At 43.7% G+C, this 24,694-nt stretch overlaps 1 protein-coding gene and 1 pseudogene across 1 annotated transcript in view; both read right to left on the bottom strand.

Annotated features, from left to right (window-relative positions):
* The window catches only part of LOC138663464 (oocyte zinc finger protein XlCOF8.4-like), a 106,956-nt gene extending 97,880 nt beyond the window's left edge, over window positions 1-9,076 (bottom strand). The window contains exons 1-2 of the mRNA XM_069749678.1: window positions 9,026-9,076; window positions 8,484-8,509 (exon numbers count right to left, since the gene is read on the bottom strand). The gene's annotated coding sequence lies outside the window, so the exon portion shown is untranslated. The remainder of the gene's footprint in view (window positions 1-8,483; window positions 8,510-9,025) is intronic.
* A 4,058-nt stretch (window positions 9,077-13,134) lies between these two features.
* Window positions 13,135-14,951, bottom strand: LOC138666475 (uncharacterized; annotated as a pseudogene).
* Between the last annotated feature and the right edge of the window lie 9,743 nt (window positions 14,952-24,694).

A 24,694-nucleotide genomic window follows, 5' to 3' on the forward strand; every position in this document is an offset into this window, starting at 1 on the left:
GTTATTCTCATTGAGATAATCCAGAATAACATCCCTCAGAAACCCTTCAAATATTTTACCAACAATAGAGGTTAGACTTACTGGCCTATAATTTCCAGGTTCACTTTTAGAGCCCTTTTTGAATATTGGCACCACATTTGCTATGCGCCAGTCCTGCGGAACAGACCCTGTCGCTATAGAGTCACTAAAAATAAGAAATAATGGTTTATCTATTACATTACTTAGTTCTCTTAGTACTCGTGGGTGTATGCCATCCGGACCCGGAGATTTATCTATTTTAATCTTATTTAGCCGGTTTCGCACCTCTTCTTGGGTTAGATTGGTGACCCTTAATATAGGGTTTTCATTGTTTCTTGGGATTTCACCTAGCATTTCATTTTCCACCGTGAATACCGTGGAGAAGAAGGTGTTTAATATGTTAGCTTTTTCCTCGTCATCTACAACCATTCTTTCCTCACTATTTTTTAAGGGGCCTACATTTTCAGTTTTTATTCTTTTACTATTGATATAGTTGAAGAACAGTTTGGGATTAGTTTTACTCTCCTTAGCAATGTGCTTCTCTGTTTCCTTTTTGGCAGCTTTAATTAGTTTTTTAGATAAAGTATTTTTCTCCCTATAGTTTTTTAGAGCTTCAATGGTGCCATCCTGCTTTAGTAGTGCAAATGCTTTCTTTTTACTGTTAATTACCTGTCTTACTTCTTTGTTTAGCCACATTGGGTTTTTCCTATTTCTAGTCCTTTTATTCCCACAAGGTATAAACCGCTTACACTGCCTATTTAGGATGTTCTTAAACATTTCCCATTTATTATCTGTATTCTCATTTCTGAGGATATTGTCCCAGTCTACCAGATTAAGGGCATCTCTAAGCTGTTCAAACTTTGCCTTCCTAAAGTTCAATGTTTTTGTGACTCCCTGACAAGTCCCCCTAGTGAAAGACAGGTGAAACTGCACAATATTGTGGTCGCTATTTCCTAAATGCCCAACCACCTGCAAATTTGTTATTCTGTCAGGTCTATTAGATAGTATTAGGTCTAAAAGTGCTGCTCCTCTGGTTGGATTCTGCACCAATTGTGAAAGATAATTTTTCTTGGTTATTAGCAGAAACCTGTTGCCTTTATGGGTTTCACAGGTTTCTGTTTCCCAGTTAATATCCGGGTAGTTAAAGTCCCCCATAACCAGGACCTCATTATGGGTTGCAGCTTCATCTATCTGCTTTAGAAGTAGACTTTCCATGCTTTCTGTTATATTTGGGGGTTTGTAACAGACCCCAATGAGAATTTTGTTACCATTTTTCCCTCCATGAATTTCAACCCATATGGACTCGACATCCTCATTCCCTTCGCTAATATCCTCCCTTAAAGTGGACTTTAGACAAGACTTTACATAGAGACAAACCCCTCCTCCTCTCCGATTTTTACGATCCTTTCTAAACAGACTGTAACCCTGTAAGTTAACTGCCCAGTCATAGCTTTCATCTAACCATGTCTCGGTTATTCCCACTATGTCAAAGTTACCTGTAGATATTTCTGCTTCTAGTTCTTCCATCTTGTTTGTCAGGCTTCTGGCGTTTGCGAGCATGCAGTTTAGAGGATTTTGTTTTGTTCCAATCTCCTCACTGTGGATTGTTTTAGAAATGTTCTTACCTCCCTTCTGAGTATGTTTTCCTGGGTCGTCTTTGTTCAAGTCTAATGTTTTTCTTCCCGTCCCCTCTTCTTCTAGTTTAACGCCCTCCTGATGAGTGTAGCGAGTCTTCTGGCGAATGTGTGTTTCCCAGGTTTGTTGAGGTGTAGTCCGTCTCTGGCGAGGAGTCCATCATACCAGTAATTCACACCGTGGTCCAGGAATCCAAATCCTTGTTGTCTGCACCATCGTCTTAGCCAGTTGTTTGCATCAAGGATCCTGTTCCATCTCCTGGTGCCATGCCCGTCTACTGGAAGGATAGAAGAAAAAACTACCTGTGCATCCAGTTCCTTTACTTTCTTCCCCAACTCTTCAAAGTCCTTGCAGATTGTCGGTAGGTCCTTCCTTGCCGTGTCATTGGTGCCAACATGTATCAGAAGAAATGGGTGGACGTCCTTGGAGCTGAAGAGCTTTGGTATCCTATCGGTCACATCCTTGATCATCGCACCTGGAAGGCAGCATACTTCTCTTGCAGTTATGTCCGGTCTGCAGATGGCTGCTTCGGTGCCTCTCAGTAGTGAGTCTCCCACTAGGGTTAGGGTTAGGGTTAGGGCTAGGGCTAGGGTTAGGGCTAGGGTTAGGGTTTGGATTACATTTACGGTTGAGATTAGGGTTGGGATTAGAATTAGGGGTGTGTCAGGGTTAGGTGTGTGGTTAGGGTTACAGTTGGGATTAGGGTTAGGGTTATTCCAAAATAATGAAAAAAAAAAATAAATATTATTCCCATAAATACATTTCTTCATCTAAATAAAAAAAAAAAAACCAATAAAAGTACACATATTTAGTATCGCCGCGTCCGTAACGACCCGACCTATAAAACTGTCCCACTAGTTAACCCCTTCAGTAAACACCGTAAGAAAAAAAAAAAAAAAACGAGGCAAAAAACAACGCTTTATTATCATACCGCCGAACAAAAAGTGGAATAACACGCGATCAAAAGGACAGATATAAATAACCATGGTACCGCTGAAAGCGTCATATTGTCCCGCAAAAAAAGAGCCGCCATACAGCATCATCAGCAAAAAAATAAAAAAGTTATAGTCCTGAGAATAAAGCGATGCAAAAATAATTATTTTTTCTGTAAAATAGTTTTTATCGTATAAAAGCACCAAACCATAAAAAAATGATATAAATGAGGTATCGCTGTAATCGTACTGACCCGAAGAATAAAACTGCTTCATCAATTTTACCAAACGCAGAACGGTATAAACGCCTCCCCCAATAGAAATTCATGAATAGCTGGCTTTTGGTCATTCTTCCTCACAAAAATCGGAATAAAAAGCGACAAAAAAAATGTCACGTGCCCAAAAATGTTTTCAATAAAAACGTCAACTCGTCCCGCAAAAAACAAGACCTCACATGACTCTGTGGACCAAAATATGGAAAAATTATAGCTCTCAAAATGTGGTATTGCAAAAAATATTTTTTGCAATAAAAAGGGTCTTTCAGTGTGTGACGGCTGCCAATCATAAAAATCCGCTAAAAAACTCGCTATAAAAGTAAATCAAACCCCCGTTCATCACCCCCTTAGTTAGGGAAAAATAAAAAAAAATGTATTTATTTCCATTCTCCCATTAGGGCTAGGGTTAGGGCTAGGGTTAGGGCTAGGGTTAGGGCTAGGGTTAGGGCTAGGGTTAGGGCTAGGGCTAGGGTTAGGGCTAGGGTTAGGGCTAGGGTTAGGGCTAGGGTTAGGGTTAGGGCTAGGGTTAGGGCTAGGGTTAGGGTTAGGGCTAGGGTTAGGGCTAGGGTTAGGGTTGGGGCTACAGTTAGGGTTGGGGCTAAAGTTAGGGTTAGGGTTTAGATTACATTTACAGTTGGGAATAGGGTTGGGATTAGGGTTAGGGGTGTGTCAGGGTTAGAGGTGTGGTTAGGGTTACCGTTGGAATTAGGGTTAGGGGTGTGTTTAGATTAGGGTTTCAGTTATAATTGGGGGGTTTCCACTGTTTAGACACATCAGGGGCTCTCCAAACGCGACATGGCGTCCGATCTCAATTCCAGCCAATTCTGCATTGAAAAAGTAAAACAGTGCTCCTTCACTTCCGAGCTCTCCCGTGCGCCCAAACAGGGGTTTACCCCAACATATGGGGTATCATCGTACTCGAGACAAATTGGACAACAACTTTTTGGGTCCAAGTTCTCTTGTTATCCTTGGGAAAATAAACATTTGGGGGGCTAAAAATCATTTTTGTGGGAAAAAAAAGGATTTTTTATTTTCACGGCTCTGCGTTGTAAACTGTAGTGAAACACTTGGGGGTTCAAAGTTTTCACAACACATCTAGATAAGATCCGTGGGAGGTCTAGTTTCCAATATGAGGTCACTTGTGGGTGGTTTCTACTGTTTGGGTACATCAGGGGCTCTGCAAATGCAACGTGACGCCTGCAGACCAATCCATCTAAGTCTGCATTCCAAATGGCGCTCCTTCCCTTCCGAGCTCTGCCATGCGCCCAAACAGTGGTTCCCCCCCACATATGGGGTATCAGCGTACTCAGGACAAATTGAACAACAACGTTTGGGGTCCAATTTATTCTGTTACCCTTGTAAAAATACAAAGCTGGGGGCTAAAAAATCATTTTTGTGAAAAAAAAAAGAATTTTTATTTTCACGGCTCTGCGTTATAAACTGTAGTGAAACACTTAGGGGTTCAAAGTTCTCACAACACATCTAGATAAGTTCCTTGGGAGTTCTAGTTTCTAATATGGGGTCACTTGTGGGGGGTTTGTACTGTTTGGTTACATCAGGGGCTCTGCAAATGCAACGTGACTCCTGCAGACCAATCCATCTAAGTCTGCATTCCAAATGGCGCTCCTTCCCTTCCGAGCTCTGCCATGCGCCCAAACAGTGGTTCCCCCCCACATATGGGGTATCAGCGTACTCAGGACAAATTGGACAACAACTTTTGGGGTCCAATTTATTATGTTACCCTTGTGAAAATACAAAACTGGGGGCTAAAAAATAATTTTTGCAAAAAAAAAAAAAAATTATTTTAACGGCTCTGCGTTATAAACTGTAGTGAAACACTTGGGGGTTCAAAGCTCTCAAAACACATCTAGATAAGTTCCTTAGGGGGTCTAGTTTCCAAAATGGTGTCACTTGTGGGGGGTTTTAATGTTTAGGCACATCAGGGGCTCTCCAAACCAACATGGCGTCCCATCTTAATTCCAGTCAATTTTGCATTGAAAAGTCAAATGGCGCTCCTTCCCTTCCGAGCTCTGCTATGCACCCAAAAAGTGGTTTACCCCCACATATGGGGTATCATCGCACTCAGGACAAATTGCACAACAACTTTTGTGGTCTAATTTCTTCTCTTACCCTTGGGAAAATAAAAAATTGGGGGCGAAAAGATCATTTTTGTGAAAAAATAAGATTTTTTATTTTTACGGCTCTGCATTATAAACTTCTGTGAAGCACTTGTTGGGTCAAAGTGCTCACCACACATCTAGATAAGTTCCTTAAGGGGTCTACTTTTCAAAATGGTGTCACTTGTGAGGGGTTCCAATGTTTAGGCACATCAGGGGCTCTCCAAACGCAACATGGCGTCCCATCTCAATTCCAGTCAATTTTGCATTGAAAAGTCAAATGGCACTCCTTTCCTTCCGAGCTCTGCCATGCGCCCAAACAGTGGTTTACCCCCACATATGGGGTATCGTCGCACTCAGGACAAATTGCACAACAACTTTTGTGGTCTAATTTCTTCTCTTACCCTTGGGAAAATAAAAAATTGGTGGCGAAAAGATTATTTTTGTGAAAAAATATGATTTTTTATTTTTACGGCTCTGCATCATAAACTTCTGTGAAGCACTTGTTGGGTCAAAGTGCTCACCACACCTCTAGATAAGTTCCTTAAGGGGTCTACTTTCCAAAATGGTGTCACTTGTGGGGATTTCAATGTTTAGGCACATCAGGGGCTCTCCAAACGCAACATGGCGTCCCATCTCAATTCCAGTCAATTTTGCATTGAAAAGTAAAATGGCGCTCCTTCCCTTCCGAGCTCTGCCATACGCCCAAACAATGGTTTACACCCATATATGGGGTATCAGCGTACTCAGGACAAATTGGCCAACAATTTTTGAGGTCCAATTTCTTCTCTTACTCTTGGGAAAATAAAAAATTGGGGGCGAAAAGATCATTTTTGTGAAAAAATATGATTTTTTATTTTTACGTCTCTGCATTATAAACTTCTGTGAAGCAATTGGTGGGTCAAAGTGGTCACCACACATCTAGATAAGTTCCTTAGGGTGTCTACTTTCCAAAATGGTGTCACTTGTGGGGGGTTTCAATGTTTAGGCACATGAGGGGCTCTCCAAACGCAACATGGCGTCCCATCTCAATTCCTGTCAATTTTGCATTTAAAAGTCAAATGGCGCTCCTTTCCTTCCGAGCTCTGCCATGCGCCCAAACAGTGGTTTACCCCCACATATGGGGTATCAGCGTACTCAGTACAGATTGTACAACAATGTTTGGCATCCATTTTATCCTGTTACCCTTGGTAAAATAAAACAAATTGGAGCTGAAATAAATTTTGTGTGAAAAAAAGTTAAATATTCATTTTTATTTAAACATTCCAAAAATTCCTGTGAAACCCCTGAAGGGTTAATAAACTTCTTGAATGTGGTTTTGAGCACCTTGAGGGGTGCAGTTTTTAGAATGGTGTCACACTTGGGTATTTTCTATCATATAGACCCCTCAAAATGACATCAAATGAGATGTGGTCCCTAAAAAAAAATGGTGTTGTAAAAATGAGAAATTGCTGGTCGACTTTTAACCCTTATAACTCCCTAACAAAAAAAAATTTTGGTTCCAAAATTGTGCTGATGTAAAGTAGACATGTGGGAAATGTTACTTATTAAGTATTTTGCGTGACATATCTCTGTGATTTAAGGGCATAAAAATTTAAAGTTGGAAAATTGCGAAATTTTCTAAATTTTCGCCAAATTTCCGTTTTTTTCACAAATAAACGCAAGTTATATCGAATAAATGTTACTACTAAAATGAAGTACAATATGTCACGAGAAAACAATGTCAGAATCGCCAAGATCTGTTGAAGCGTTCCAGAGTTATAACCTCATAAAGGGACAGTGGTCAGAATTGTAAAAATTGGCCCGGTCATTAACATGCAAACCACCCTCCGGGCTTAAGGGGTTAAGTAGCTTTTCTCATGATTGCATACACCTGGCTATGAAGTTCAAAGCTCAATGAGGTTAGAAAACAAAAAAAAGTGCTTTAGTAAGTCAGTAAAAAGTAGGTAGGAGTATTTAAAACAAGAAAATGATAAGGGTGCCCATACTTATGCACCTGTCAAATTTTGTTTGAATGCAGATTGCACATTTTCTGTTAGTACAATAAACCTCAATTCAAGGCAGAAACATTACTGTGTCCAACAGTTATTAGATATATGAAACTGAAATAGCTGTTGCAAAAAAACAATTTTTATAAAACATTAAGCTTAAGATTAATTGGGGTGCCCAAACTTTTTCATATAACTGTATATATATATATATATACATATATATATATATATATATATATATATATATATATATATATATATATATATATGTATATATATATATATATAATTGTCTAAGGGGTACTTCCGTCTGTCTGTCTGCAACTTCCATCACGGAAATCCTGCGTTGCTGATTGGTCTCGCCAGCTGCGTGTCCTGGCTGCTGCGACCAATCAGTGACGGCCACAGTCCAGCCGAGAATTAGTCCCTCCCTACTTCCGTCCAGTCAGTGCCCGGTGCCCGCTCCATAATCCCCGCCAGTCAGCGCTCACACAGGGTTAATGGCAGCGTTAACGGACCGCGTTATGCCGCGGGTAACGCACTCCGTTAACGCTGCTAATAAAGGGAATCTGTCACTCCGAAAATCGCGGCGCAGGCGCCGGAAAGGTCAGAGGCCCAGCGCCTGCGCACTGCAGTACTTTGTCTGCCTCAACAGGGCAGAGCAAAGTACGCCTGCGCCGGAGCCGTGGCTGAAGATCAGAAGAGGACGTCTTGTAATGAAGATGGGAGGCGCCGCAGCAGACCGGAGACACCCATCCGACCTGACCAGCAGCGGGACCGCCCCTGGGTGAGTATAATATAACGTCTTTTTCTCCTCTTTCAGGTAACATCGGGGGCTTATCTACAGCATTATAGAATGCTGTAGATAAGCCCCTGATGCCGGTGGGCTTACCTCACCCGCGATTTTCGGGGTGACAGGTTCCCTTTAACCCTGTGTGACCAACTTTTTACTATTGATGCTGCCTATACAGCATCAATAGTAAAAAGATCTAATGTGAAAAATAATAAAAAATTTAAAAAACCTGCTATTCTCACCTTCCGTCGTCCGTCGACGTGCGCGCGGCTGCCACCAGCTTCCGTTCCCAGAGATGCATTGCAAAATTACCCAGACGACTTAGCGGTCTCGCGAGACCGCTAAGTCGTCTGGGTAATTTTGCAATGCATCCTGGGAACGGAAGCTGGCGGCTGCCGCGTGCGCATCGACACAGCTTCGCTGGACGCCGGAGGGTGAGTATATAACTATTTTTTACTTTAATTATTTTTTTAAACAGGGAAATGGTACCCACAGTGTTATATACTATGTGGGCTGTTTTATATACTGCATGGGCTGTGTTATATACTATGTGGGCAGTGTTATATACTATGTGGCTGCTATATACTACGTGGGCAATGTTATATACTACGTGGGCAATGTTATATACTGCGTGGGCTGTGTTAATATACTGTTTGGTACATAGCCTGTGCTATATCCTATGTGGCTGCTATATACATACATACATACATATTCTAGAATACCCTGTGCGTTGGAATCGGGCCACCACCTAGGAGAGAGAGAGAGAGAGAGGGAGAGGGAGAGGGAGAGGGAGAGGGAGAGGGAGAGGGAGAGGGAGAGAGAGAGAGACATTTTAAAAAGTACAAAAAGGAAAAGGCGGTGATGAAAAAGTTTGGGCAGGCTTGGAGATGTGTGCGCTCAGATGACTTTGGCCCAGGTTTCACACCTTAATTAACCTGTTACGGTTATCGCTTGTTCATTGTTAGGAAAGGTCAGGTGATGCAAATTTCCCAGCTTTGTAAAAAAAAAGCAGCCTCTAACCTTGTGCCAAAAACCAGCAGCCATGGGCTCTAAGCAGCTGCCGAGCTCTGACAATGGTGGAGGCCACAAAGCAGGAGGAGGATAGAAGAAGATAACAAAGTGTTTACAAGTTGTCCTTTCCTCAGGTTGTAATGTAATTAATAAATAGCAGTTACCAGGAACAGTGGAGGTCAAGATAAGGTCTGGAAGACCAAGCAATATATTTCTATTATTAATGCGCCAGTAATGGGGAATCTCCACATACCTTCACCTGCAGAGCCGCACACCACATATATGGCAGTTCTGTGCGCACAGGACCTGTGATGAGGTCACAGGAGGGGAGGAGTCAGGGGTCACATGATCGGGGAGATTCAGTGTATGCAGGACTCTGCTGGTTATAATGTTGCTGGTTGAGCTGAAGTTTATGTGTGGGGTCAGGAGGGGTTTACATTGTGGATGTAGCTGAGCCGCGTGCGTATGAGGTGTACGGGGCGGAGCCGTGTGTGTACGAGGTGTATGGAGTGGAGCCGTGTGTATATGAAGTTTATGAAGCGGAGCCACGTGTGTTCGGGGTGTATGGAGCAGAGCCGTGTGTGTACAAGGTGTACGGAGCGGAGCCGTGTGTGTACAAGGTGTACGGAGCGGAGCCGTGTGTGTACGAGGTGTACGGAGCAGAGCCGTGTGTGTACAAGGTGTATGGAGCGGAGCCGTGTGCGTACAAGGTGTACGGAGCGGAGCCTTGTGTGTACAAGGTGTACGGAGCAGAGCCGTGTGTGTACGAGGTGTACGGAGCAGAGCCGTGTGTGTACAAGGCGTATGAAGCAGAGCCGTGTGTGTACGAGGTGTACGGAGCAGAGCCGTGTGTGTACGAGGTGTACGGAGCGGAGCCGTGTATGTATGAGGTGTATGGAGTGGAGCCGTGTGTGTATGAGGTGTATGAAGCAGAGCCGTGTGTGTACGAGGTGTACAGAGCAGAGCCGTGTGTGTATGAGGTGTACGGAGCAGAGCCGTGTATGTATGAGGTGTATGGAGTGGAGCCGTGTGTGTACGAGGTGTATGGAGCAGAGCCGTGTGTGTATGAGGTGTATGGAGCGGAGCCGTGTGTGTATGGAGCAGAGCCGTATGTAAGAGGTGTACGGATCAAAGCCATGTGTGTATGGGTTATATGGAGAGAAGCTGCCTGTGTACAGGGTGTATGGAGTGGAGCTGCGTGTGTACAGGGTGTACGGTACTGAGCCGTGTTTATAATATGTACGGAGCAGAGTTGTTTGTACGGAGCGTAGCCATGTGTCTATGACATGTACTGAGCAGAGCCTTGTGTGTACGACATTTACGGAGCAGAGCCGTGTGTGTACGGAGCGGAGCTTTGTTCCATCATGTTTTTATTCGTTTAATAAGTTAATTTTGTTTATAAAACAATGATTGGATCCATCTGAATATTACATGTATTGTTCTCCAATATTTCCTCTCTATTATTCCTATCTGTGTATTATCGTCTTGTGTCTTTTTCCTTTTTCCTAATATTATTCCGTGTTCCGCAGCTGCAGGAGAGTATGGGAAAGTAATGACTATTATGAAGGAGAATCTTCCCCAGGCACAGGAGGCACAGGCAAGGGTCTATGACCAATCAGCGAGGCTCAGGCAGTACCAGCCCAGGAACCCCATACTAGTGCTTATCCATACGGTGGAGAGCAAGTTCCTAGCTAAGAGGCAAGGCCCATATGAGGTGGTGGAAAAACTGGGTGAAGTTAAATACAAGGTACACAGCCGGGTCACAGGAAGTCTATCAGGTGAACTTGCTAAAACCTTGGTGAGAATCGCTGGACGGCCCTTGCCTGGGAGCCAGTCCCAAAGCCACAGTGGATGAAGTCACTGTTGTGGAGACTAACGTCTGCGCAGAGGCAACAGTGTCGGGAGCTGTTGCAGCAAAACCATGACCTGTTCTCGGAGCTGTCCGGCCATACTCAGGTGGTAAAGCATGACGTGTTGAAGGATCCGCATGTCAGGGTGAACCTCAAGCTCTAAAGAAGCCCGTCAGGAGGTGACTTCAAATGAGGATGCTAGATCTCGGGGTGATAGAGGAGTCAAACGTGGATTGTTGAATCCAATCATCCTCGTGCCAAAGCCTGATGGTGAGAGGTGGTTCTGCAATGACTACCGCAAGCTGAATGAAGTCTAAAGATTTGATGCATACCCGATGTCTTATGTGGACGAGCTCATTGAGAGACTTGGTCCCACAAGGTACATTACAACCCTAGACCTGACAAAGGGCTATTGGCAAATCCCCATGTTCCATAGTGTCAAGGAGAAGATGGCCTTTTCGATGCCTGATGGATGTTTTCAATACACCAGAATGTCCTTCGGTCTTCAGTGGGCCCCAGTAACCTTCCAGAGGGGGATGGATCGGATCCTGACTCTGCATAAGAAGTATGCCGCAGCGTACATCGATGACATTGTGGTCTTTAGCCCTGACTGGGATAGTCATCTGCCAGAGGTACAGACGGTTCTGGATGCTTTAAGAAATGCGGGGTTCACCATAATTCCGAAAAAATATGCCAAGTACCTAGACTATGTAGTTGGTAGGGGCGAAATTAAGCTACAAATAAACAAGATGATTCAAGTTTGGCCACAACCGCTTTCCAAGATGCAAGTGAGGGCGTTTCTTGGAATTGTGGGGTACTATCGGCTATTCACTCCGAGTTTTGCTATAATAGCCGGGCCATTGATAGACATAACAGCGGGGGGTGGGGGGACATGGAGCTTTATTTTAAACACGATTATTCATATCTTCTCTACAGCAAACGCTGCTGCAGGGAAGATATGAATCGCGGCTTCAGCACCAGATGCAGGAGACAGCGCTTAACTTTAGCGCTGTCTCCTGCACGGTGCGTGTGGTACCCAGTGGGCACACGGCACGGGCGGCACACGTGTGCCGCACGTGTGCCACACTGATGTGCCACAGAAACGCACTGGCACACGGACACGGATAATTCCGGTACCGATTTTTCCGGTACCGGAATTATCTGGACGTGTGAGACTGCCCGAAGACTGTGACCACGCTTGAGGCTGTATTATGCTGCAGTGGTTCACCTCCATTATTCTATTTTTATCTTTTGGAACAAATATATTTTTTAAATTTTATTCAATATGACAATTTCCCGCTGGATTTACTTTTTTTGTTCTATACATACTGGCTGCTCTGTCCTTTCCGTGCGGGATTAGATGTGGAAGATTCCTCAAACAAGTGAGCTGACTTTCATAGTTATTCTTGATTAGTACCAATGTCCACATGGTGAGTTGCCAAGTGCGTCCTTCCAAGCTTCCCTGTGAAGACTTCTGTGAATTCACTGAGAACCCCCATCAGCTCAGACCTCTGACTGTGGGATAGCTCAGGGTTAAACTCTGCTGACTCCAGGGACTCCATGTACTGAGTTCCAGCCCCCACATCTAGTAACCGATCAGCCTCCCCCTCTTCAGGCAGGCTACAGACAGGTAACACACAGGTCTCCCTGTCATGATGAACTTACAACATATTTACATGAAATACTTTCTGACACTTTGCATGTTCATCTAGGGTCACCACATAATTAACATCATTTAGCTGCTTGTGTACAGTGTATGGTCCCTCCCATGCGGCCTGTAATTTATTCTGTAACATAGGGACCGACACCCAAACCTTCTGCCCCTCCTCCATAGGCCCTCAGTCTGGCATTACGGTCATACCAGACCTTCTGGTTGAGTTAGGCTTGGGTCACATTCTCATGGGCCAAGTTGCTCAGTTTTTGCATTCTTTCTCTGAGCCGCAGTACATATTCGACCACCGAGACGCCCGTAGTTTTGGGGTCGCCCTCCCAACAGTCCTTAATCAAATCAAGTGGCCCCTGACCCTCCTCCCATAATCCAGTTCAAAGGGGGAGAATACTGTAGACGCCTGGGGTACCTCTCTGTACGCAAACAACGGATGAGGGAGGTACCGCTCCCAGTCTCTTCCTTCAGTCTCCACCAGCATTTTGAGCATTAGTTTTAATGTTCCGTTAAAACGCTCACAGAGTCCGTTGGTTTGGGGATGATAGGCGGTGGCCACATAATGCTGCACTTGAATTTTCTTGCAGAACTTGACTTTTCTCGCAGAGGCTTTCCATCAGACTGGACATGAATTGGGTTCCTTGATTGGCTAACATTTCCCTGGGGAAACCCACACGAGAGAACACAGTCAGTAAAGCATCCGCCACTTTGTCGGCTCAGATGGAGGACAGTGCCATAGCTTCCAGGTATCGTGTAGCATAGTCCACCACTGTGAGGATGAACTTCTTGCCAGAGCTGCTAGGTATTGCAAGTGGCCCAATGATATCCACGGCCACTCGTTGCAAAGGTTCATTGATCACTGGCAGTGGTATCAATGAGGCTTTCTGTATATTTCCAAACTTTCCAACTCTGACAAACTACACATGATCGACAATAATTGGCTATATCCGTCCCCATCTTGGGCCAATAAAAGTTATGTGTCAGGCGAGCTTTAGTCTTTTGCATTTCAAGGTGTACGGCCAGAGGAATTTCATAAGCAATTCTAAATAACTGTTCCCTAAATAGATAAGGAATGACCAGCCGCTTTTCACAGTCCCAATGTTCTGTAGTGACGGTGGGGAGAGTCTCTTTATACAGTCTGCCCTGCTCCCAGTATATTTTCTCTTTGTAAGAAGCCTTAGGGGGTTGGTCTGCAAGATATCTGAGCTTCCTCAGACTGACATCTGTCTGCAGGGCCTCCGGGAAGCTCTTACTGTCAGTCTGTAGCACTTGGCCTAGTGTGACTGCCAGGCCCTGGTCTGAAGCTGGGTGGTCAGTGTCGGTTATCAGGGACCTTGTTGGGTCTGCCATGTGAGGAGGCTCTGGGGCCACAGTGTGGTCCTCCTGTTCTGGCAGTTCTGTCTGAGACCCATCCTCTAATCTCTGGGGTTGAGTCTGAGCCGTAGCCTGACTCCGGGTCACAGCTGGCACATACATACATTCCTGTGTATTAGTACATTTTCCCTCCTTGCACGAGATCTCAGGTGGGTTGCTTTCTTCCACCTTTGTAGCATTTACTTGTAAGGGAGGAATATAGTGGGACACAATCCTCCCAAAATCTGTGCCTAGCAACACATTGGTGGGAATAGCCTCTGATACTCCCACTTCTCTCAGTCCTTTCCCTGCACCCCAGTCCAGGTACACACGGGGCATGGCAGGGCTGAGCCCTCCAATCCCGGTGATAGACATAGTCTTTCCTGGTATGGTATCGGCAGGGTTTACCATTGCTGAACACACCAGAGTCACCTCTGCCCCAGTGTCTCTGAGACCAATGGGGACTTTATTGCCAACAGTGACAGATTGACAGTTCTCATTAGTACTCACATCGGAGCCGGCCACAAAGAGGACAGAAGGTGGGGGCCCAGACGGCTTTGTGATTGTGACTGGGCGTTTCTCCCTATCAGGGCAAACTGCGCTGACATGTCCCACATTGTTGCAGGAGAAGTGCCGCTGTGCATCACCTAAAGAATGTCTAGTCCACGGGACTCCATAGGAAGTGGGCTTGGATCGCACTGGTGATTGGCTGGCAGATGGACAAGGGTCCCCGTTTGGCTTACCTCCCTTCCAGATGAGTCCCGATGGCTTCTGTACCTCAGACATCCTGTTAGCCACATAACAGTCAGAAATCTTTGCGTCCTGATCCGCAGTTTGTGGCTTTCGATCACACACAAATTGTCATACATCCGTGGGGCACATGTGAAGAAATTGATCCTTGACCATAAGATTCGATAAGTCCTCAAAACTGTTAACAGAAAGTCCCCTGATCCATTGGGTGAACGTGGTTCTCAAGGTGCTCACAACATCTGCATAGCTGTCAGCTGTTCCACTTTGTAGGTTACGGAACTTTCTCTGATACGCTTCTGGGGATAGGTTGTATTTCCTGATCAGGGCCTCTTTTATTGCCTCATAGTTCACATCTAGGTCTGGTGGGAGGCCAGCAAAACCTTCCAGGGCTTTGCCTCTAAGCCCTGGGGTTAGATACTGTGCCCACTACTCATGGGGTAGATGGTATTGGCTGCAGGTTTTTTTTCAAACCCCCAAAGGTAGGTTTCCAGACGTGATTTCCTTGGATTTATATCCTTTGAGGGGGTTAGCTGCGGGATGTTGCCCCTTTCTTTTTGAGCCATCTGAATTTTATTTGAGCCATTCTGCATTCTGCAGCCTCTCGGCCCGGTCAGGGCGTTCTGCAACAGCAGCCTGTCGGTACTGTAGAATAAGCTGCATGCGCAGATTGGGATCACTTGTTCCCAGCTGTTGTAAGGCCACTTGTAAAGTAAAGTCTGTAGGCTCCTCAGCACTGGCATTACTCGCACCTCCAGAAGGTATCTCTGGTGCAAGAGCTGGCATTGATAGGTCTCTCTTAGGTGGACTCTGTCCTTGGCCAGATGCTTCAGTGCTTTGCTCCATGTCCTGCTCGACAAAGGCGCATATCAGTAGTTCCTTGGATTTGCGGGCTGTCTCTATTACTCTCTGCTCACAGAGGTCAGTCAGCGTCTCTTTGCTCTGCTTCTTGTACTGGGCTGCCACATCAATGAACAGCCTTTGCCAAATAAAAGACAGAAATGAAAAATGGGGAAGGGAAACTGTTTGCAAGTATGTTCAAATAAGCACTGAGTTGAACCTTGTAGAACTGGTGCACTCACCGCAAGGATACCAATTCTTTAGTACAGGGAATAATTGCTTACACCATGCACTAATGCTCTAATAGAAATAACTTCTATCCCACCGCTCTGCCACCAATTTGTCACATAGCCGCTTCTCAGCATGTGACTTGGGGTTGCATCTGCAAGGGTTAATCTATCTCCTCTCACTCAGTCCAGCATTCAACCTCTGTCCTATGCAGTAATGGAAGCATAAATTACACACTGACACAGGCCACACACCCCGTTCATACACGCTGTCATCACTCACCGAATACACGGGCGAAAAAGTACCACGCTTACAATAAAAATGGGTATAAAAATATGTAAATAAATAGTGACATACAAATGTGCAAAAACTGTGATAAAACAAAAAGGGAGAAAACTTACAGAAATATCGAACTTTGCAGTCTGGTACTCTGTCCCTGAGGGAGGGAGAAATATGGAATGGCTCACATCAGCTTCCCTGGCTGCCCCCACATGTGAACATCTTTCTTTGTGTGTAGTCCTAATTTATAGACTTACTCTAGAGATCAGATTGCTAGACCAGCCTCTCATGTTAACACTCCAACTGCTGGTTTGTGACTGGACCATGGTCACTCCACCAATGAATACATTTTGTGTAACCTTTCTCATAGATAGATAGTGTCAGGCTGTGATTGTCATCGCTCTTCAAAAGAGCCAGAAGGTGTGAATTGTTTCCACTGTGTGGTTCTCTGTAATGCCCACTGGCGGGATTGAAGACAGCCTTCTTAAAATAACATATGCTGTGACCCCTGTGAAATCGGCATCCCAGAACAGATGGTAATTACTGCCAGTCATACATCCATACCTATACATATTTAACTACACCCTTCATATTGCATCAACTGAGAAAGAACATACTTGGCCTTATCTACCTCAATTTGTTTGGGAGACAATGACAACCAATGAGCAAATCTCTGATGTGACACACCCGTGATATAACTCGAGTCATAAATTCCAATGGATGGGGTATATGAGTAGTCTGTGTTTGTCAGAAAGATGGAGGAGATGGGAGAAGACCAATGTCCTTTTTAAAAGCACTTGGAATTCTGTCCCTGGACTCAGTCTCCTTCACGGTCATCTCTCTGATGTGTCTGATTAATGGTGCATACGGTGACTGCGTTTGTTGTCAGTGTGAGTGGGTGCAGAAGAATGTCATGGAGGTGCGGAAGGTTTGGTGGATGATTTTGGCATGAGTCCATTTTCCCTTCCAAGCTTACCTGTTCCTTGTGTACCTGTCTCTGATTCTGCTCTCAAGAATTTTCTGCACTGCCACTTTAAGTGTCCAGGTATACCACAAAAATAATAATGGATATTGTTCCTTTGTGTAGCATTTTTACCTCTATGACCAATGTAATCTCTTTTCTTGGATGTTACTGTGGGTCTAAGTTTCAGCTGATTGTCTTCTTTCTCATGATCTACAGCTATTTTAGCCTTGACCTGATTTTGTTTCATGGATCTCCTTACGTTGTCAATAAAAACTGTTGCTTCTTGTAATGATGGCTGAGCACTAGCCAATTGCTCTGAGGCAGGATCTAAATATTTGAACTTTTTTTTCCAAAAAAACTGATCATGGATGTTGGCTCCTGGAGAAGCCTAAGATCCATCACCATCCTATAGGCCTCTTCAAATTTTACCACAAATGCAAATGGGTCATCGTTAATATTAGTTTGTACATTTTCCAGAATATCAATTGCAGGAGTGGTTTCGCCAGTCGTAAACAATATTAATTGTCTAAGCCTGTCTTCTTTTGTGCTATGTGTCAATTCATGATCCCAAAAGAAGAAAAGAAAGAAAAAAGAATTGAAAGCAGAAAAAATATTTTTACCGTATATACTCGGGTATAAGCCGAGATTTTCAGCCCATTTTTTTGGTCTGAAAGTCCCCCTCTCGGCTTATACTCGAGTCATACCCAGGGGTCGGCAGGGAAGAGGGAGCGGGGGCTGTCTAATTATACTCACCTGCTCCTGGTGCGGTCCCTGCACGTCTTTTCCCCGGCACTGACAACTTCTTCCTGTACTGAGCGGTCACATGGTACCGCTCATTACAGTAATGAATATGCGGCTTCACCTCCCATAGAGGTGGAGTCGCATATTCATTACTGTAATGAGCGGTAACGGTGACCACTCAGTACAGGAACAAGCTGCCGGTGCCGGGGAACAGACGTGTAGGGACCGCACCAGGAGCAGGTGAGTATAACGGGGAGTGGAGCGCTGCGCGATATTCACCTGCTCGCCGTTCCGGCACCACTCCTTCCACGTCTTCAACGTATTGTGCAGTGACGCTCAGGTCTGAGGGCGCGATGACATGGTTAGTGCGCGCCCTCTCCCTGAACGTCAGTGCTGAAGATGGAGCGGCGCTGGACCGAAGTCAGGTGAATATTGAAAGTGCCGGGGGCCTGAGCGACGGAGAGGTGAGTATGTGATTTTTTTAATTTTTTTATCGCAACAACAGCAAATGGGGCAAGTGTCTGTATGGAGCATCTATGGGGCCATAACGTTTGTGCAGCACTGTATGGGGCCATAAAGTTTGTGCAGCACTGTTTGGGGCCATAACGTTTGTGCAGCACTATATGGGGCCATAACGTTTGTGCAGCACTATATGGGGCCATAATGTTTATGTAGCACTATATGGGGCCATAACGTTTGTGCAGCACTGTATGGGGCCATAGCTTTTGTGCAGCACTGTATGGGGCCATAACGTTTGTGCAGCACTATATGGGGCAAGTGTCTCTATGGGGCCATAACGTTTGTGCAGCACTGTATGGGGCCATAACGTTTGTGCAGCACTATATGGGGCAAGTGTCTGTGTGGGGCCATAACGTTTGTGCAGCACTATATGGGGCAAGTGTCTGTATGGGGCAAGTGTCTCTATGGGGCCATGATCAACGTTTGTGCAGAACTATATGGGGCAAATATCTTTATGGAGCATCTTATGGGGCCATAATCAATGTTTGTGCAGCATTATATTGGGCAAATGTGTATATGGAGCATCTTATGTTACCATTATTAACCTTTATGCAGGATTATATGGGGCATATTTTAATATGGAGCATCTTATGGGGCCCATCATAAACTTTATGGAACATTTTATGGGGCTCCTGATTCAATATGGATATTCAAAAACACTTAACCTACTATATTTATATTTTTGAAATTTACCGGTAGCTGCGGCATTTCCCACCCTAGGCTTATACTCGAGTCATTACGGTTTCCCAGTTTTTTGTGGCAAAATTAGGGGGGTCGGCTTATAGTCGGGTCGGCTTATACTCGAGTATATACTTTTGTTACAGAACCCCCCAGCACCAAGAATGTTATGCAGTATATGTATGTATAATAGATTCCATGTGAAATGCATCAGTCCACAGGCTGCGCCCCTGGACAAGATATTCTCTTTTTGACCTCCCCCCACCTTTGTAAATCCCACAGTAAATCCTGCTGTGACATCGCTGGTCGTAGCTAGAAGTCCGGAACTTTATTTGGTCGTCAGGTCGGCATGATTCGTCATGTTTGACAGCAAAAGCAACAATACCTGCTGTTACAGAACCCCAGCACCAAGAATAAGTTATGCAGTATATATATTATGTATAATAGGTTCCATGTGAAATGCATCAGTCCACAGGCTGCGCCCCTGGACAAGATACTCTCTTTCTGACCTCCCCCACCTTTGTAATTCCCACAGTAAATATCAGCAGGCTTCGGCCCCCTGCGGCTATTGTAATGTATGTCTGGCCAGCTGTTTTCCTATTGGCCTGTCCTGTGTATCTGTGTTATATATTCTGTGTGCTGAAAATAAAGTGTGTTCTTTTAGACTGGAAATACGTGGGGTAGCAGTCAGCTTTTATATGCTCTCACGTAACCAAGGAATTCTAGCCAGCATCCTTCATTCAGAATCCAGCAAAAGCAGCGTGGACCTCCTGAAACACGGGGTGGTACTGAAAGAGGTACCCCAGCTTGTTAGACCCCGTTACAACGGTATATTAAAATGATATAAATAATTAAAAAATGTGCCAAAGTTATTGGATAAAGTAGCTACAAGTGAATTAAAATAGTGAAAAATGTGAGTGTAATAGGAAAAAAATAGGCAAAAAAATGGTTCTTAAATAAAACCATAAAACTCACTCCTTTTGGTGACAATCCAAGTGTAGCAAAGTCAGAGTAAATGGTGCAGATCGATGCTGGATCGCTCCCAGTGCAAAATGTGCAAAGATAGAGAAAAGGATTTGGGGGCAATATACCTTTAAGGTCTGGTGGGATCAGAGATACGTGCACACCCCAATTCACCCCCCATGATGTCACTCTCAGAAATCACCTGTTTCTGTCTGTCAGCTTCTGTCATTTGTCTTTTTGTAGAGTGAAGGTCAGAACTTTGAATTTTTAACTCTTTCTGTGGACTTTTGGATAGGGCTTATAACAAATATGTAATTTCCTACATACTTCATCGATTTGATTTTGGGGATAACTCAGTTCAGGAGATTTTCATACTAGCTTCTGTTAAGATTTTACTCGATTTATTTTCCTTTCACGATTCTCATGTTTTCTAGCAAAATCAAGGGATTGCGCACATTCAAAGAAAGAGTCTTTTTGTAACATGCGATACAGAATTTAGGAATCCACATTTGTTTACAAACCTTTTTATCATTGATTGTGTTCTGACATTGTTAATGAGAGTTCTGTACAACCGTGCAAATATGGACATGAATGTAAAGATACATTATTTTCCACCAATCCTTAATTTTTGAAGAATATCAATATCTGGACAATTTTCATTTAAAGCTCAGAAGATCAGAATTATAATCTGTCTTTATCATTTAATGCTTCATGTGACTCATTATCACACTGCATTTTTAATGTTAACCATCTGGAAAAAGTTGCAGGAAGCCACATTTTAAGCCTTTAACCCCCACGGGTGGTTTGCATGTTAATGACTGGGCCAATTTTTACAATTATGGCCACTGTCCATTTATGAGGTAATAACTCAGGAAAGCTTCCATGGATCCTGGTGATTCTGACATTGTTTTCTCGGGGCATATTTTACTTCATGACAGTGGTAACATTTCTTTGATATTACCTGCGTTTATTTGTGAAAAAAATGGAAATTTGGCGAAATTTTGAAAATTTTGCAATTTTTCAAATTTGAATTTTTATGCCCATAACCCTGCTGTTCTGTTGGTCAAAAATGACCGACTTTGAACTTCAATATTCTTTAAAATATTCAAGATGCGGCTCTGAAACCCGTGGCCGACCGACCCATCCTCATTTAAGTCAATCAACCACAAGTTTCAGAACCGCATCTTGAACACCCCAAAAAATACCAAAGTTCAAAATAGGTCTCCCCAGACCGAACAGAACAGCAGGGTTAAATCACAGAGATATGTCACACAAAATACTTAATAAGCATCATTTCTCACATGTCTACTTTACATCAGCACAATTTTGGAACCAAAAGTTTTTTTTTGTTAGAACATTATAAGGGTTAAAAGTTGACCAGCGATTTCTCATTTTTACAACACTATTTTTTTAGGGACCACATCACTTTTGAAGTCACTTTGAGGGGTCTATATGATAGAAAATACCCAAGTGTGACACTATTCTAAAAACTGCACCCCTCAAGGTGCTCAAAACCACATTCAAGAAGTTTATTAACCCTTCAGGTGCTTCACAGGAATTTTTGGAATGTTTTTTTTTAAACAATTAACTTTTTTCACAAAAAAATTACTTCAGATCCAACTTGTTTTAATTTACCAAGTGTAACAAGAGAAATTGTACCCCAAGAGTTGTTGTATAACTTGTCCTCAGTACGCCCATACCCCATATGTGGGGGGTGCTTCAGTTTATAATGTAGAGCCGTAAAAAATGTTTTCACAAAAATTATTTTTTTCACCCTCAATATTTTATTTTCCCAAGAGTAACAGAAGAAATTGGACCCCAAAAATCGTTGTAAAATTTGTCCCGAGTACGCTGATACCTTATATGTGGGGGTAAACCACTGTTTAGGCGTATGGCAGAGCTCGGAAGGGAAGGAGTGCCATTTGACTTTTCAATGCAAAAATGGCTGGACTTGAGATAGGACGCCATGTCGTGTTTGGAGAGCCCCTGATGTTCCTAAACAATGGAAACCCCCCACAAGTGACACCATTTTAGAAAGTAGACCACCTAAGGAACTTATTGAGATGTGTGGCGAGCACTTTGAACCCCCAAGTGGTTCACAGAAGTTTATAATGTAGAGCCATAAAAATAAAAAATCATATATTTAAAAAAAAAAATGATCTTTTTACCCTCAATTTTTTATTTTCCCAAGGGTAACAGGAGAAATTGGACCCCAAATTTGTGCAATTGGTCCTGAGTACACAGATACCCCATATGTGGGGGTAAACTACTGTTTGGGTGCATGGTAGAGGTCGGAAGGGAAGGAGCACCATTTTGGAATGCAGACATTGATGGAATGGTCTGCGGGCGTCACATTGCGTTTGCAGAGCCCCTGATGTGCCTAAATAGTAGAAACCCCCACATGTGACCCTACTTTGGAAACTAGACCCCCCCAAGGAACTTATCTAGATGTGTTGAGAGAACTTTGAAACACCAAGTGTTTCACTAAAGTTTATAACGCAGAGCCGTGAAAATAAAAAATCATTTTTTCCCACAAAAATTATTTTTTAGCCCCCAAATTTTTGTTTTCCTAAGGGTACCAGAAGAAATCGGACTGCAAAAGTTGTTCAATTTGTCCTGAGTACGCTGATACCCCATATGTGGGGGTAAACCACTGTTTTGAGCGCACGGCAGAGCTTGGGAGGGAAGGAGCATCGTTTTACTTTTTCAGCGCAGAATTGGCTGGAATTGAGATCGGACACCATGTCGCGTTTGGAGAGCCTCTGATGTGCCTAAACAGTGGAAACCCCCCAATTCTAACTCCAACCCTAATCCAAACACGCGCCTAAACCTAATCCAACCCTAACCACAGCCCTAACCCAAACACACCCCTAACCCTAATCCCAACCCTAACCACACCTCTAACTCTCACACACCTCTAACCCTAATCCCAACACTAATCCCAACCCTAACCCCAATAATAAACGTAATCCAAACCCTAACCTTAACTGTAGCCACAACCCTAACTTTAGCCCCAACCCTAACTTTAGCCCTAACCCTAATGGGAAAATGGAAATGCATATTTTTTTTTTTTATATTTCCCTAACTAAGGGGGTGATAAAGGAAGGTTTGATTTACTATTTATAGCGGGTTTTTATGTTTGTCAGCTGTCACACACTCAAAGATGCTTTTTATTGCAAAAAATAGTTTTTGCATCACCACATTTTAAGAGCTATAATTTTTCCATATTTTGGCCCACAGAGTCATGTGAGGTCGTTTTTTTGCAGGACGAGTAGATGTTTTTATTGGTACCAGTTTGGGGCACATGACATTTTTTTATCGCTTTTTATTACGATTTTTGGGAGGCAGAATGAACAAACCAGCAATTCATGAATTTGTTTTGGGGGGATGTTTATACCGTTCCGCGTGTGGTAAAATTGATAAAGCAGTTTTATTCTTCGGGTTAGTACGATTACAACAATACCTCTTTTTTTATGTTTTGGCGCTTTTATACAATAAAAACTATTTTATATAAAAAATAATTATTTTTGCATTGCTTTTTTCTGAGGGCTATAACTTTTTTAATTTTTTCCTGATGATGCTGTATGGTGGCTTGTTTTTTGTGGGACAAGATGATGTTTTCAGAAGTGCCATGTTTATTTAGATCCATCTTTTTGATTGCGTGTTATTCCACTTTGTGTTCGGTGGTATTGTTTTTTGTCTCGTTTTTTTTCTATGGTGTTCACTGAAGGGGTTAACTAGTGGGACAGTTTTATAAGTCGGTTTCATTACGGATGGGGTGATAATATGTGTACTTTTATTGTTTTTTTATTTACATAAAAACATGTATTTATTGGAACAATATTTATTTATTTTTTCTTTATTTAGGAATATTATTAAAATATTTTCACAGTATAATTTTTTTTACATTGTCCCAGGGTGGGACATCACTGTATAAAATCAGATCACTGATCTGACAGTTTGCACAGCACTGTTTAAGATCAGTGATCTGACAAGCAGTGAAGGAGGCTTCTCAGGTCCTGCTTTCAGTAGGCACTTACAAACCACCTCCCTGCAGGACCCAGCAGCCATCTTGGATCTGGGGGTCTGCAGGCAGGAACCCTCAGATGACATCGCGTTGTTCTGAGTGTCTCAGGGAAGAACGCAGGAAGCCCCCTCCCTGCGTAGTGCTTCTCTATGCCACCGAACGCTTGTTTGATCGCAGTGTTCCAGGGGTTAAAGTGTTGGGAGCGGTCCGTGATTGCTCCTGGAACTTAGTCCCAGGTGTCAGCTGTGATAATCAACTGACACCCGGCCGCGATCCCCCCCGAGAACGCAGCTGATCGCATGTGACGTACTATTCCGTCCATGGGAATTAAAGGGAACCTGTCACCTGAATTTGGCGGGACCGGTTTTCGGTCATATGGGCGGAGTTTTCGGGTGTTTGATTCACCCTTTCCTTACCCGCTGGCTGCATGCTGGCCGCAATATTGGATTGAAGTTCATTCTCTGTCCTCCGTAGTACACTGTTGTGAATTCTGTGGCAGAGCTCCCTCCTGTGGTCACAAGTGGTACTTCGGCTGATTCTCTCTGTGAGCTTCTGTTGGTGGAGGGAAGTGGTACTGCGGCTTCTGAGTTTCCTCCCTCAGGTGATCTGGTGAGGTCGTTAGGTGCTTCTCTACTTAACTCCACCTAATGCTTTGATCCTGGCTTCCTGTCAATGTTCCAGTGTTGGACTTGTTTTTCCCTGGATCATTCCTGTGGCCTGCTGCTCTGCATAGCTAAGTGCTTCTTAGCTATTTGTTTGCTATTTTTTCTGTCCAGCTTGTCTAATTTGTTGCTGGAAGCTCTGGGACGCAAAGGGTGTACCTCCGTGCCGTTAGTTCGGTACGGAGGGTCTTTCTGCCCCCTTTGCGTGGTTTTCTTTAGGGTTTTGTGTAGACCGCAAAGTTACCTTTTCTATCCTCGATCTGTTAAGAAAGTCGGGCCTCACTTTGCTGAATCTATTTCATCTCTACGTTTGTCTTTTCATCTTAACTCATAGTCATTATATGTGGGGGGCTGCCTTTTCCTTTGGGGTATTTCTCTGAGGCAAGGTAGGCTTATTTTCTATCTTCA

The sequence above is a fragment of the Ranitomeya imitator genome, chromosome 2, assembly GCF_032444005.1.
Source record: "Ranitomeya imitator isolate aRanImi1 chromosome 2, aRanImi1.pri, whole genome shotgun sequence".
Classification (NCBI taxonomy): Eukaryota; Metazoa; Chordata; class Amphibia; order Anura; family Dendrobatidae; genus Ranitomeya; species Ranitomeya imitator.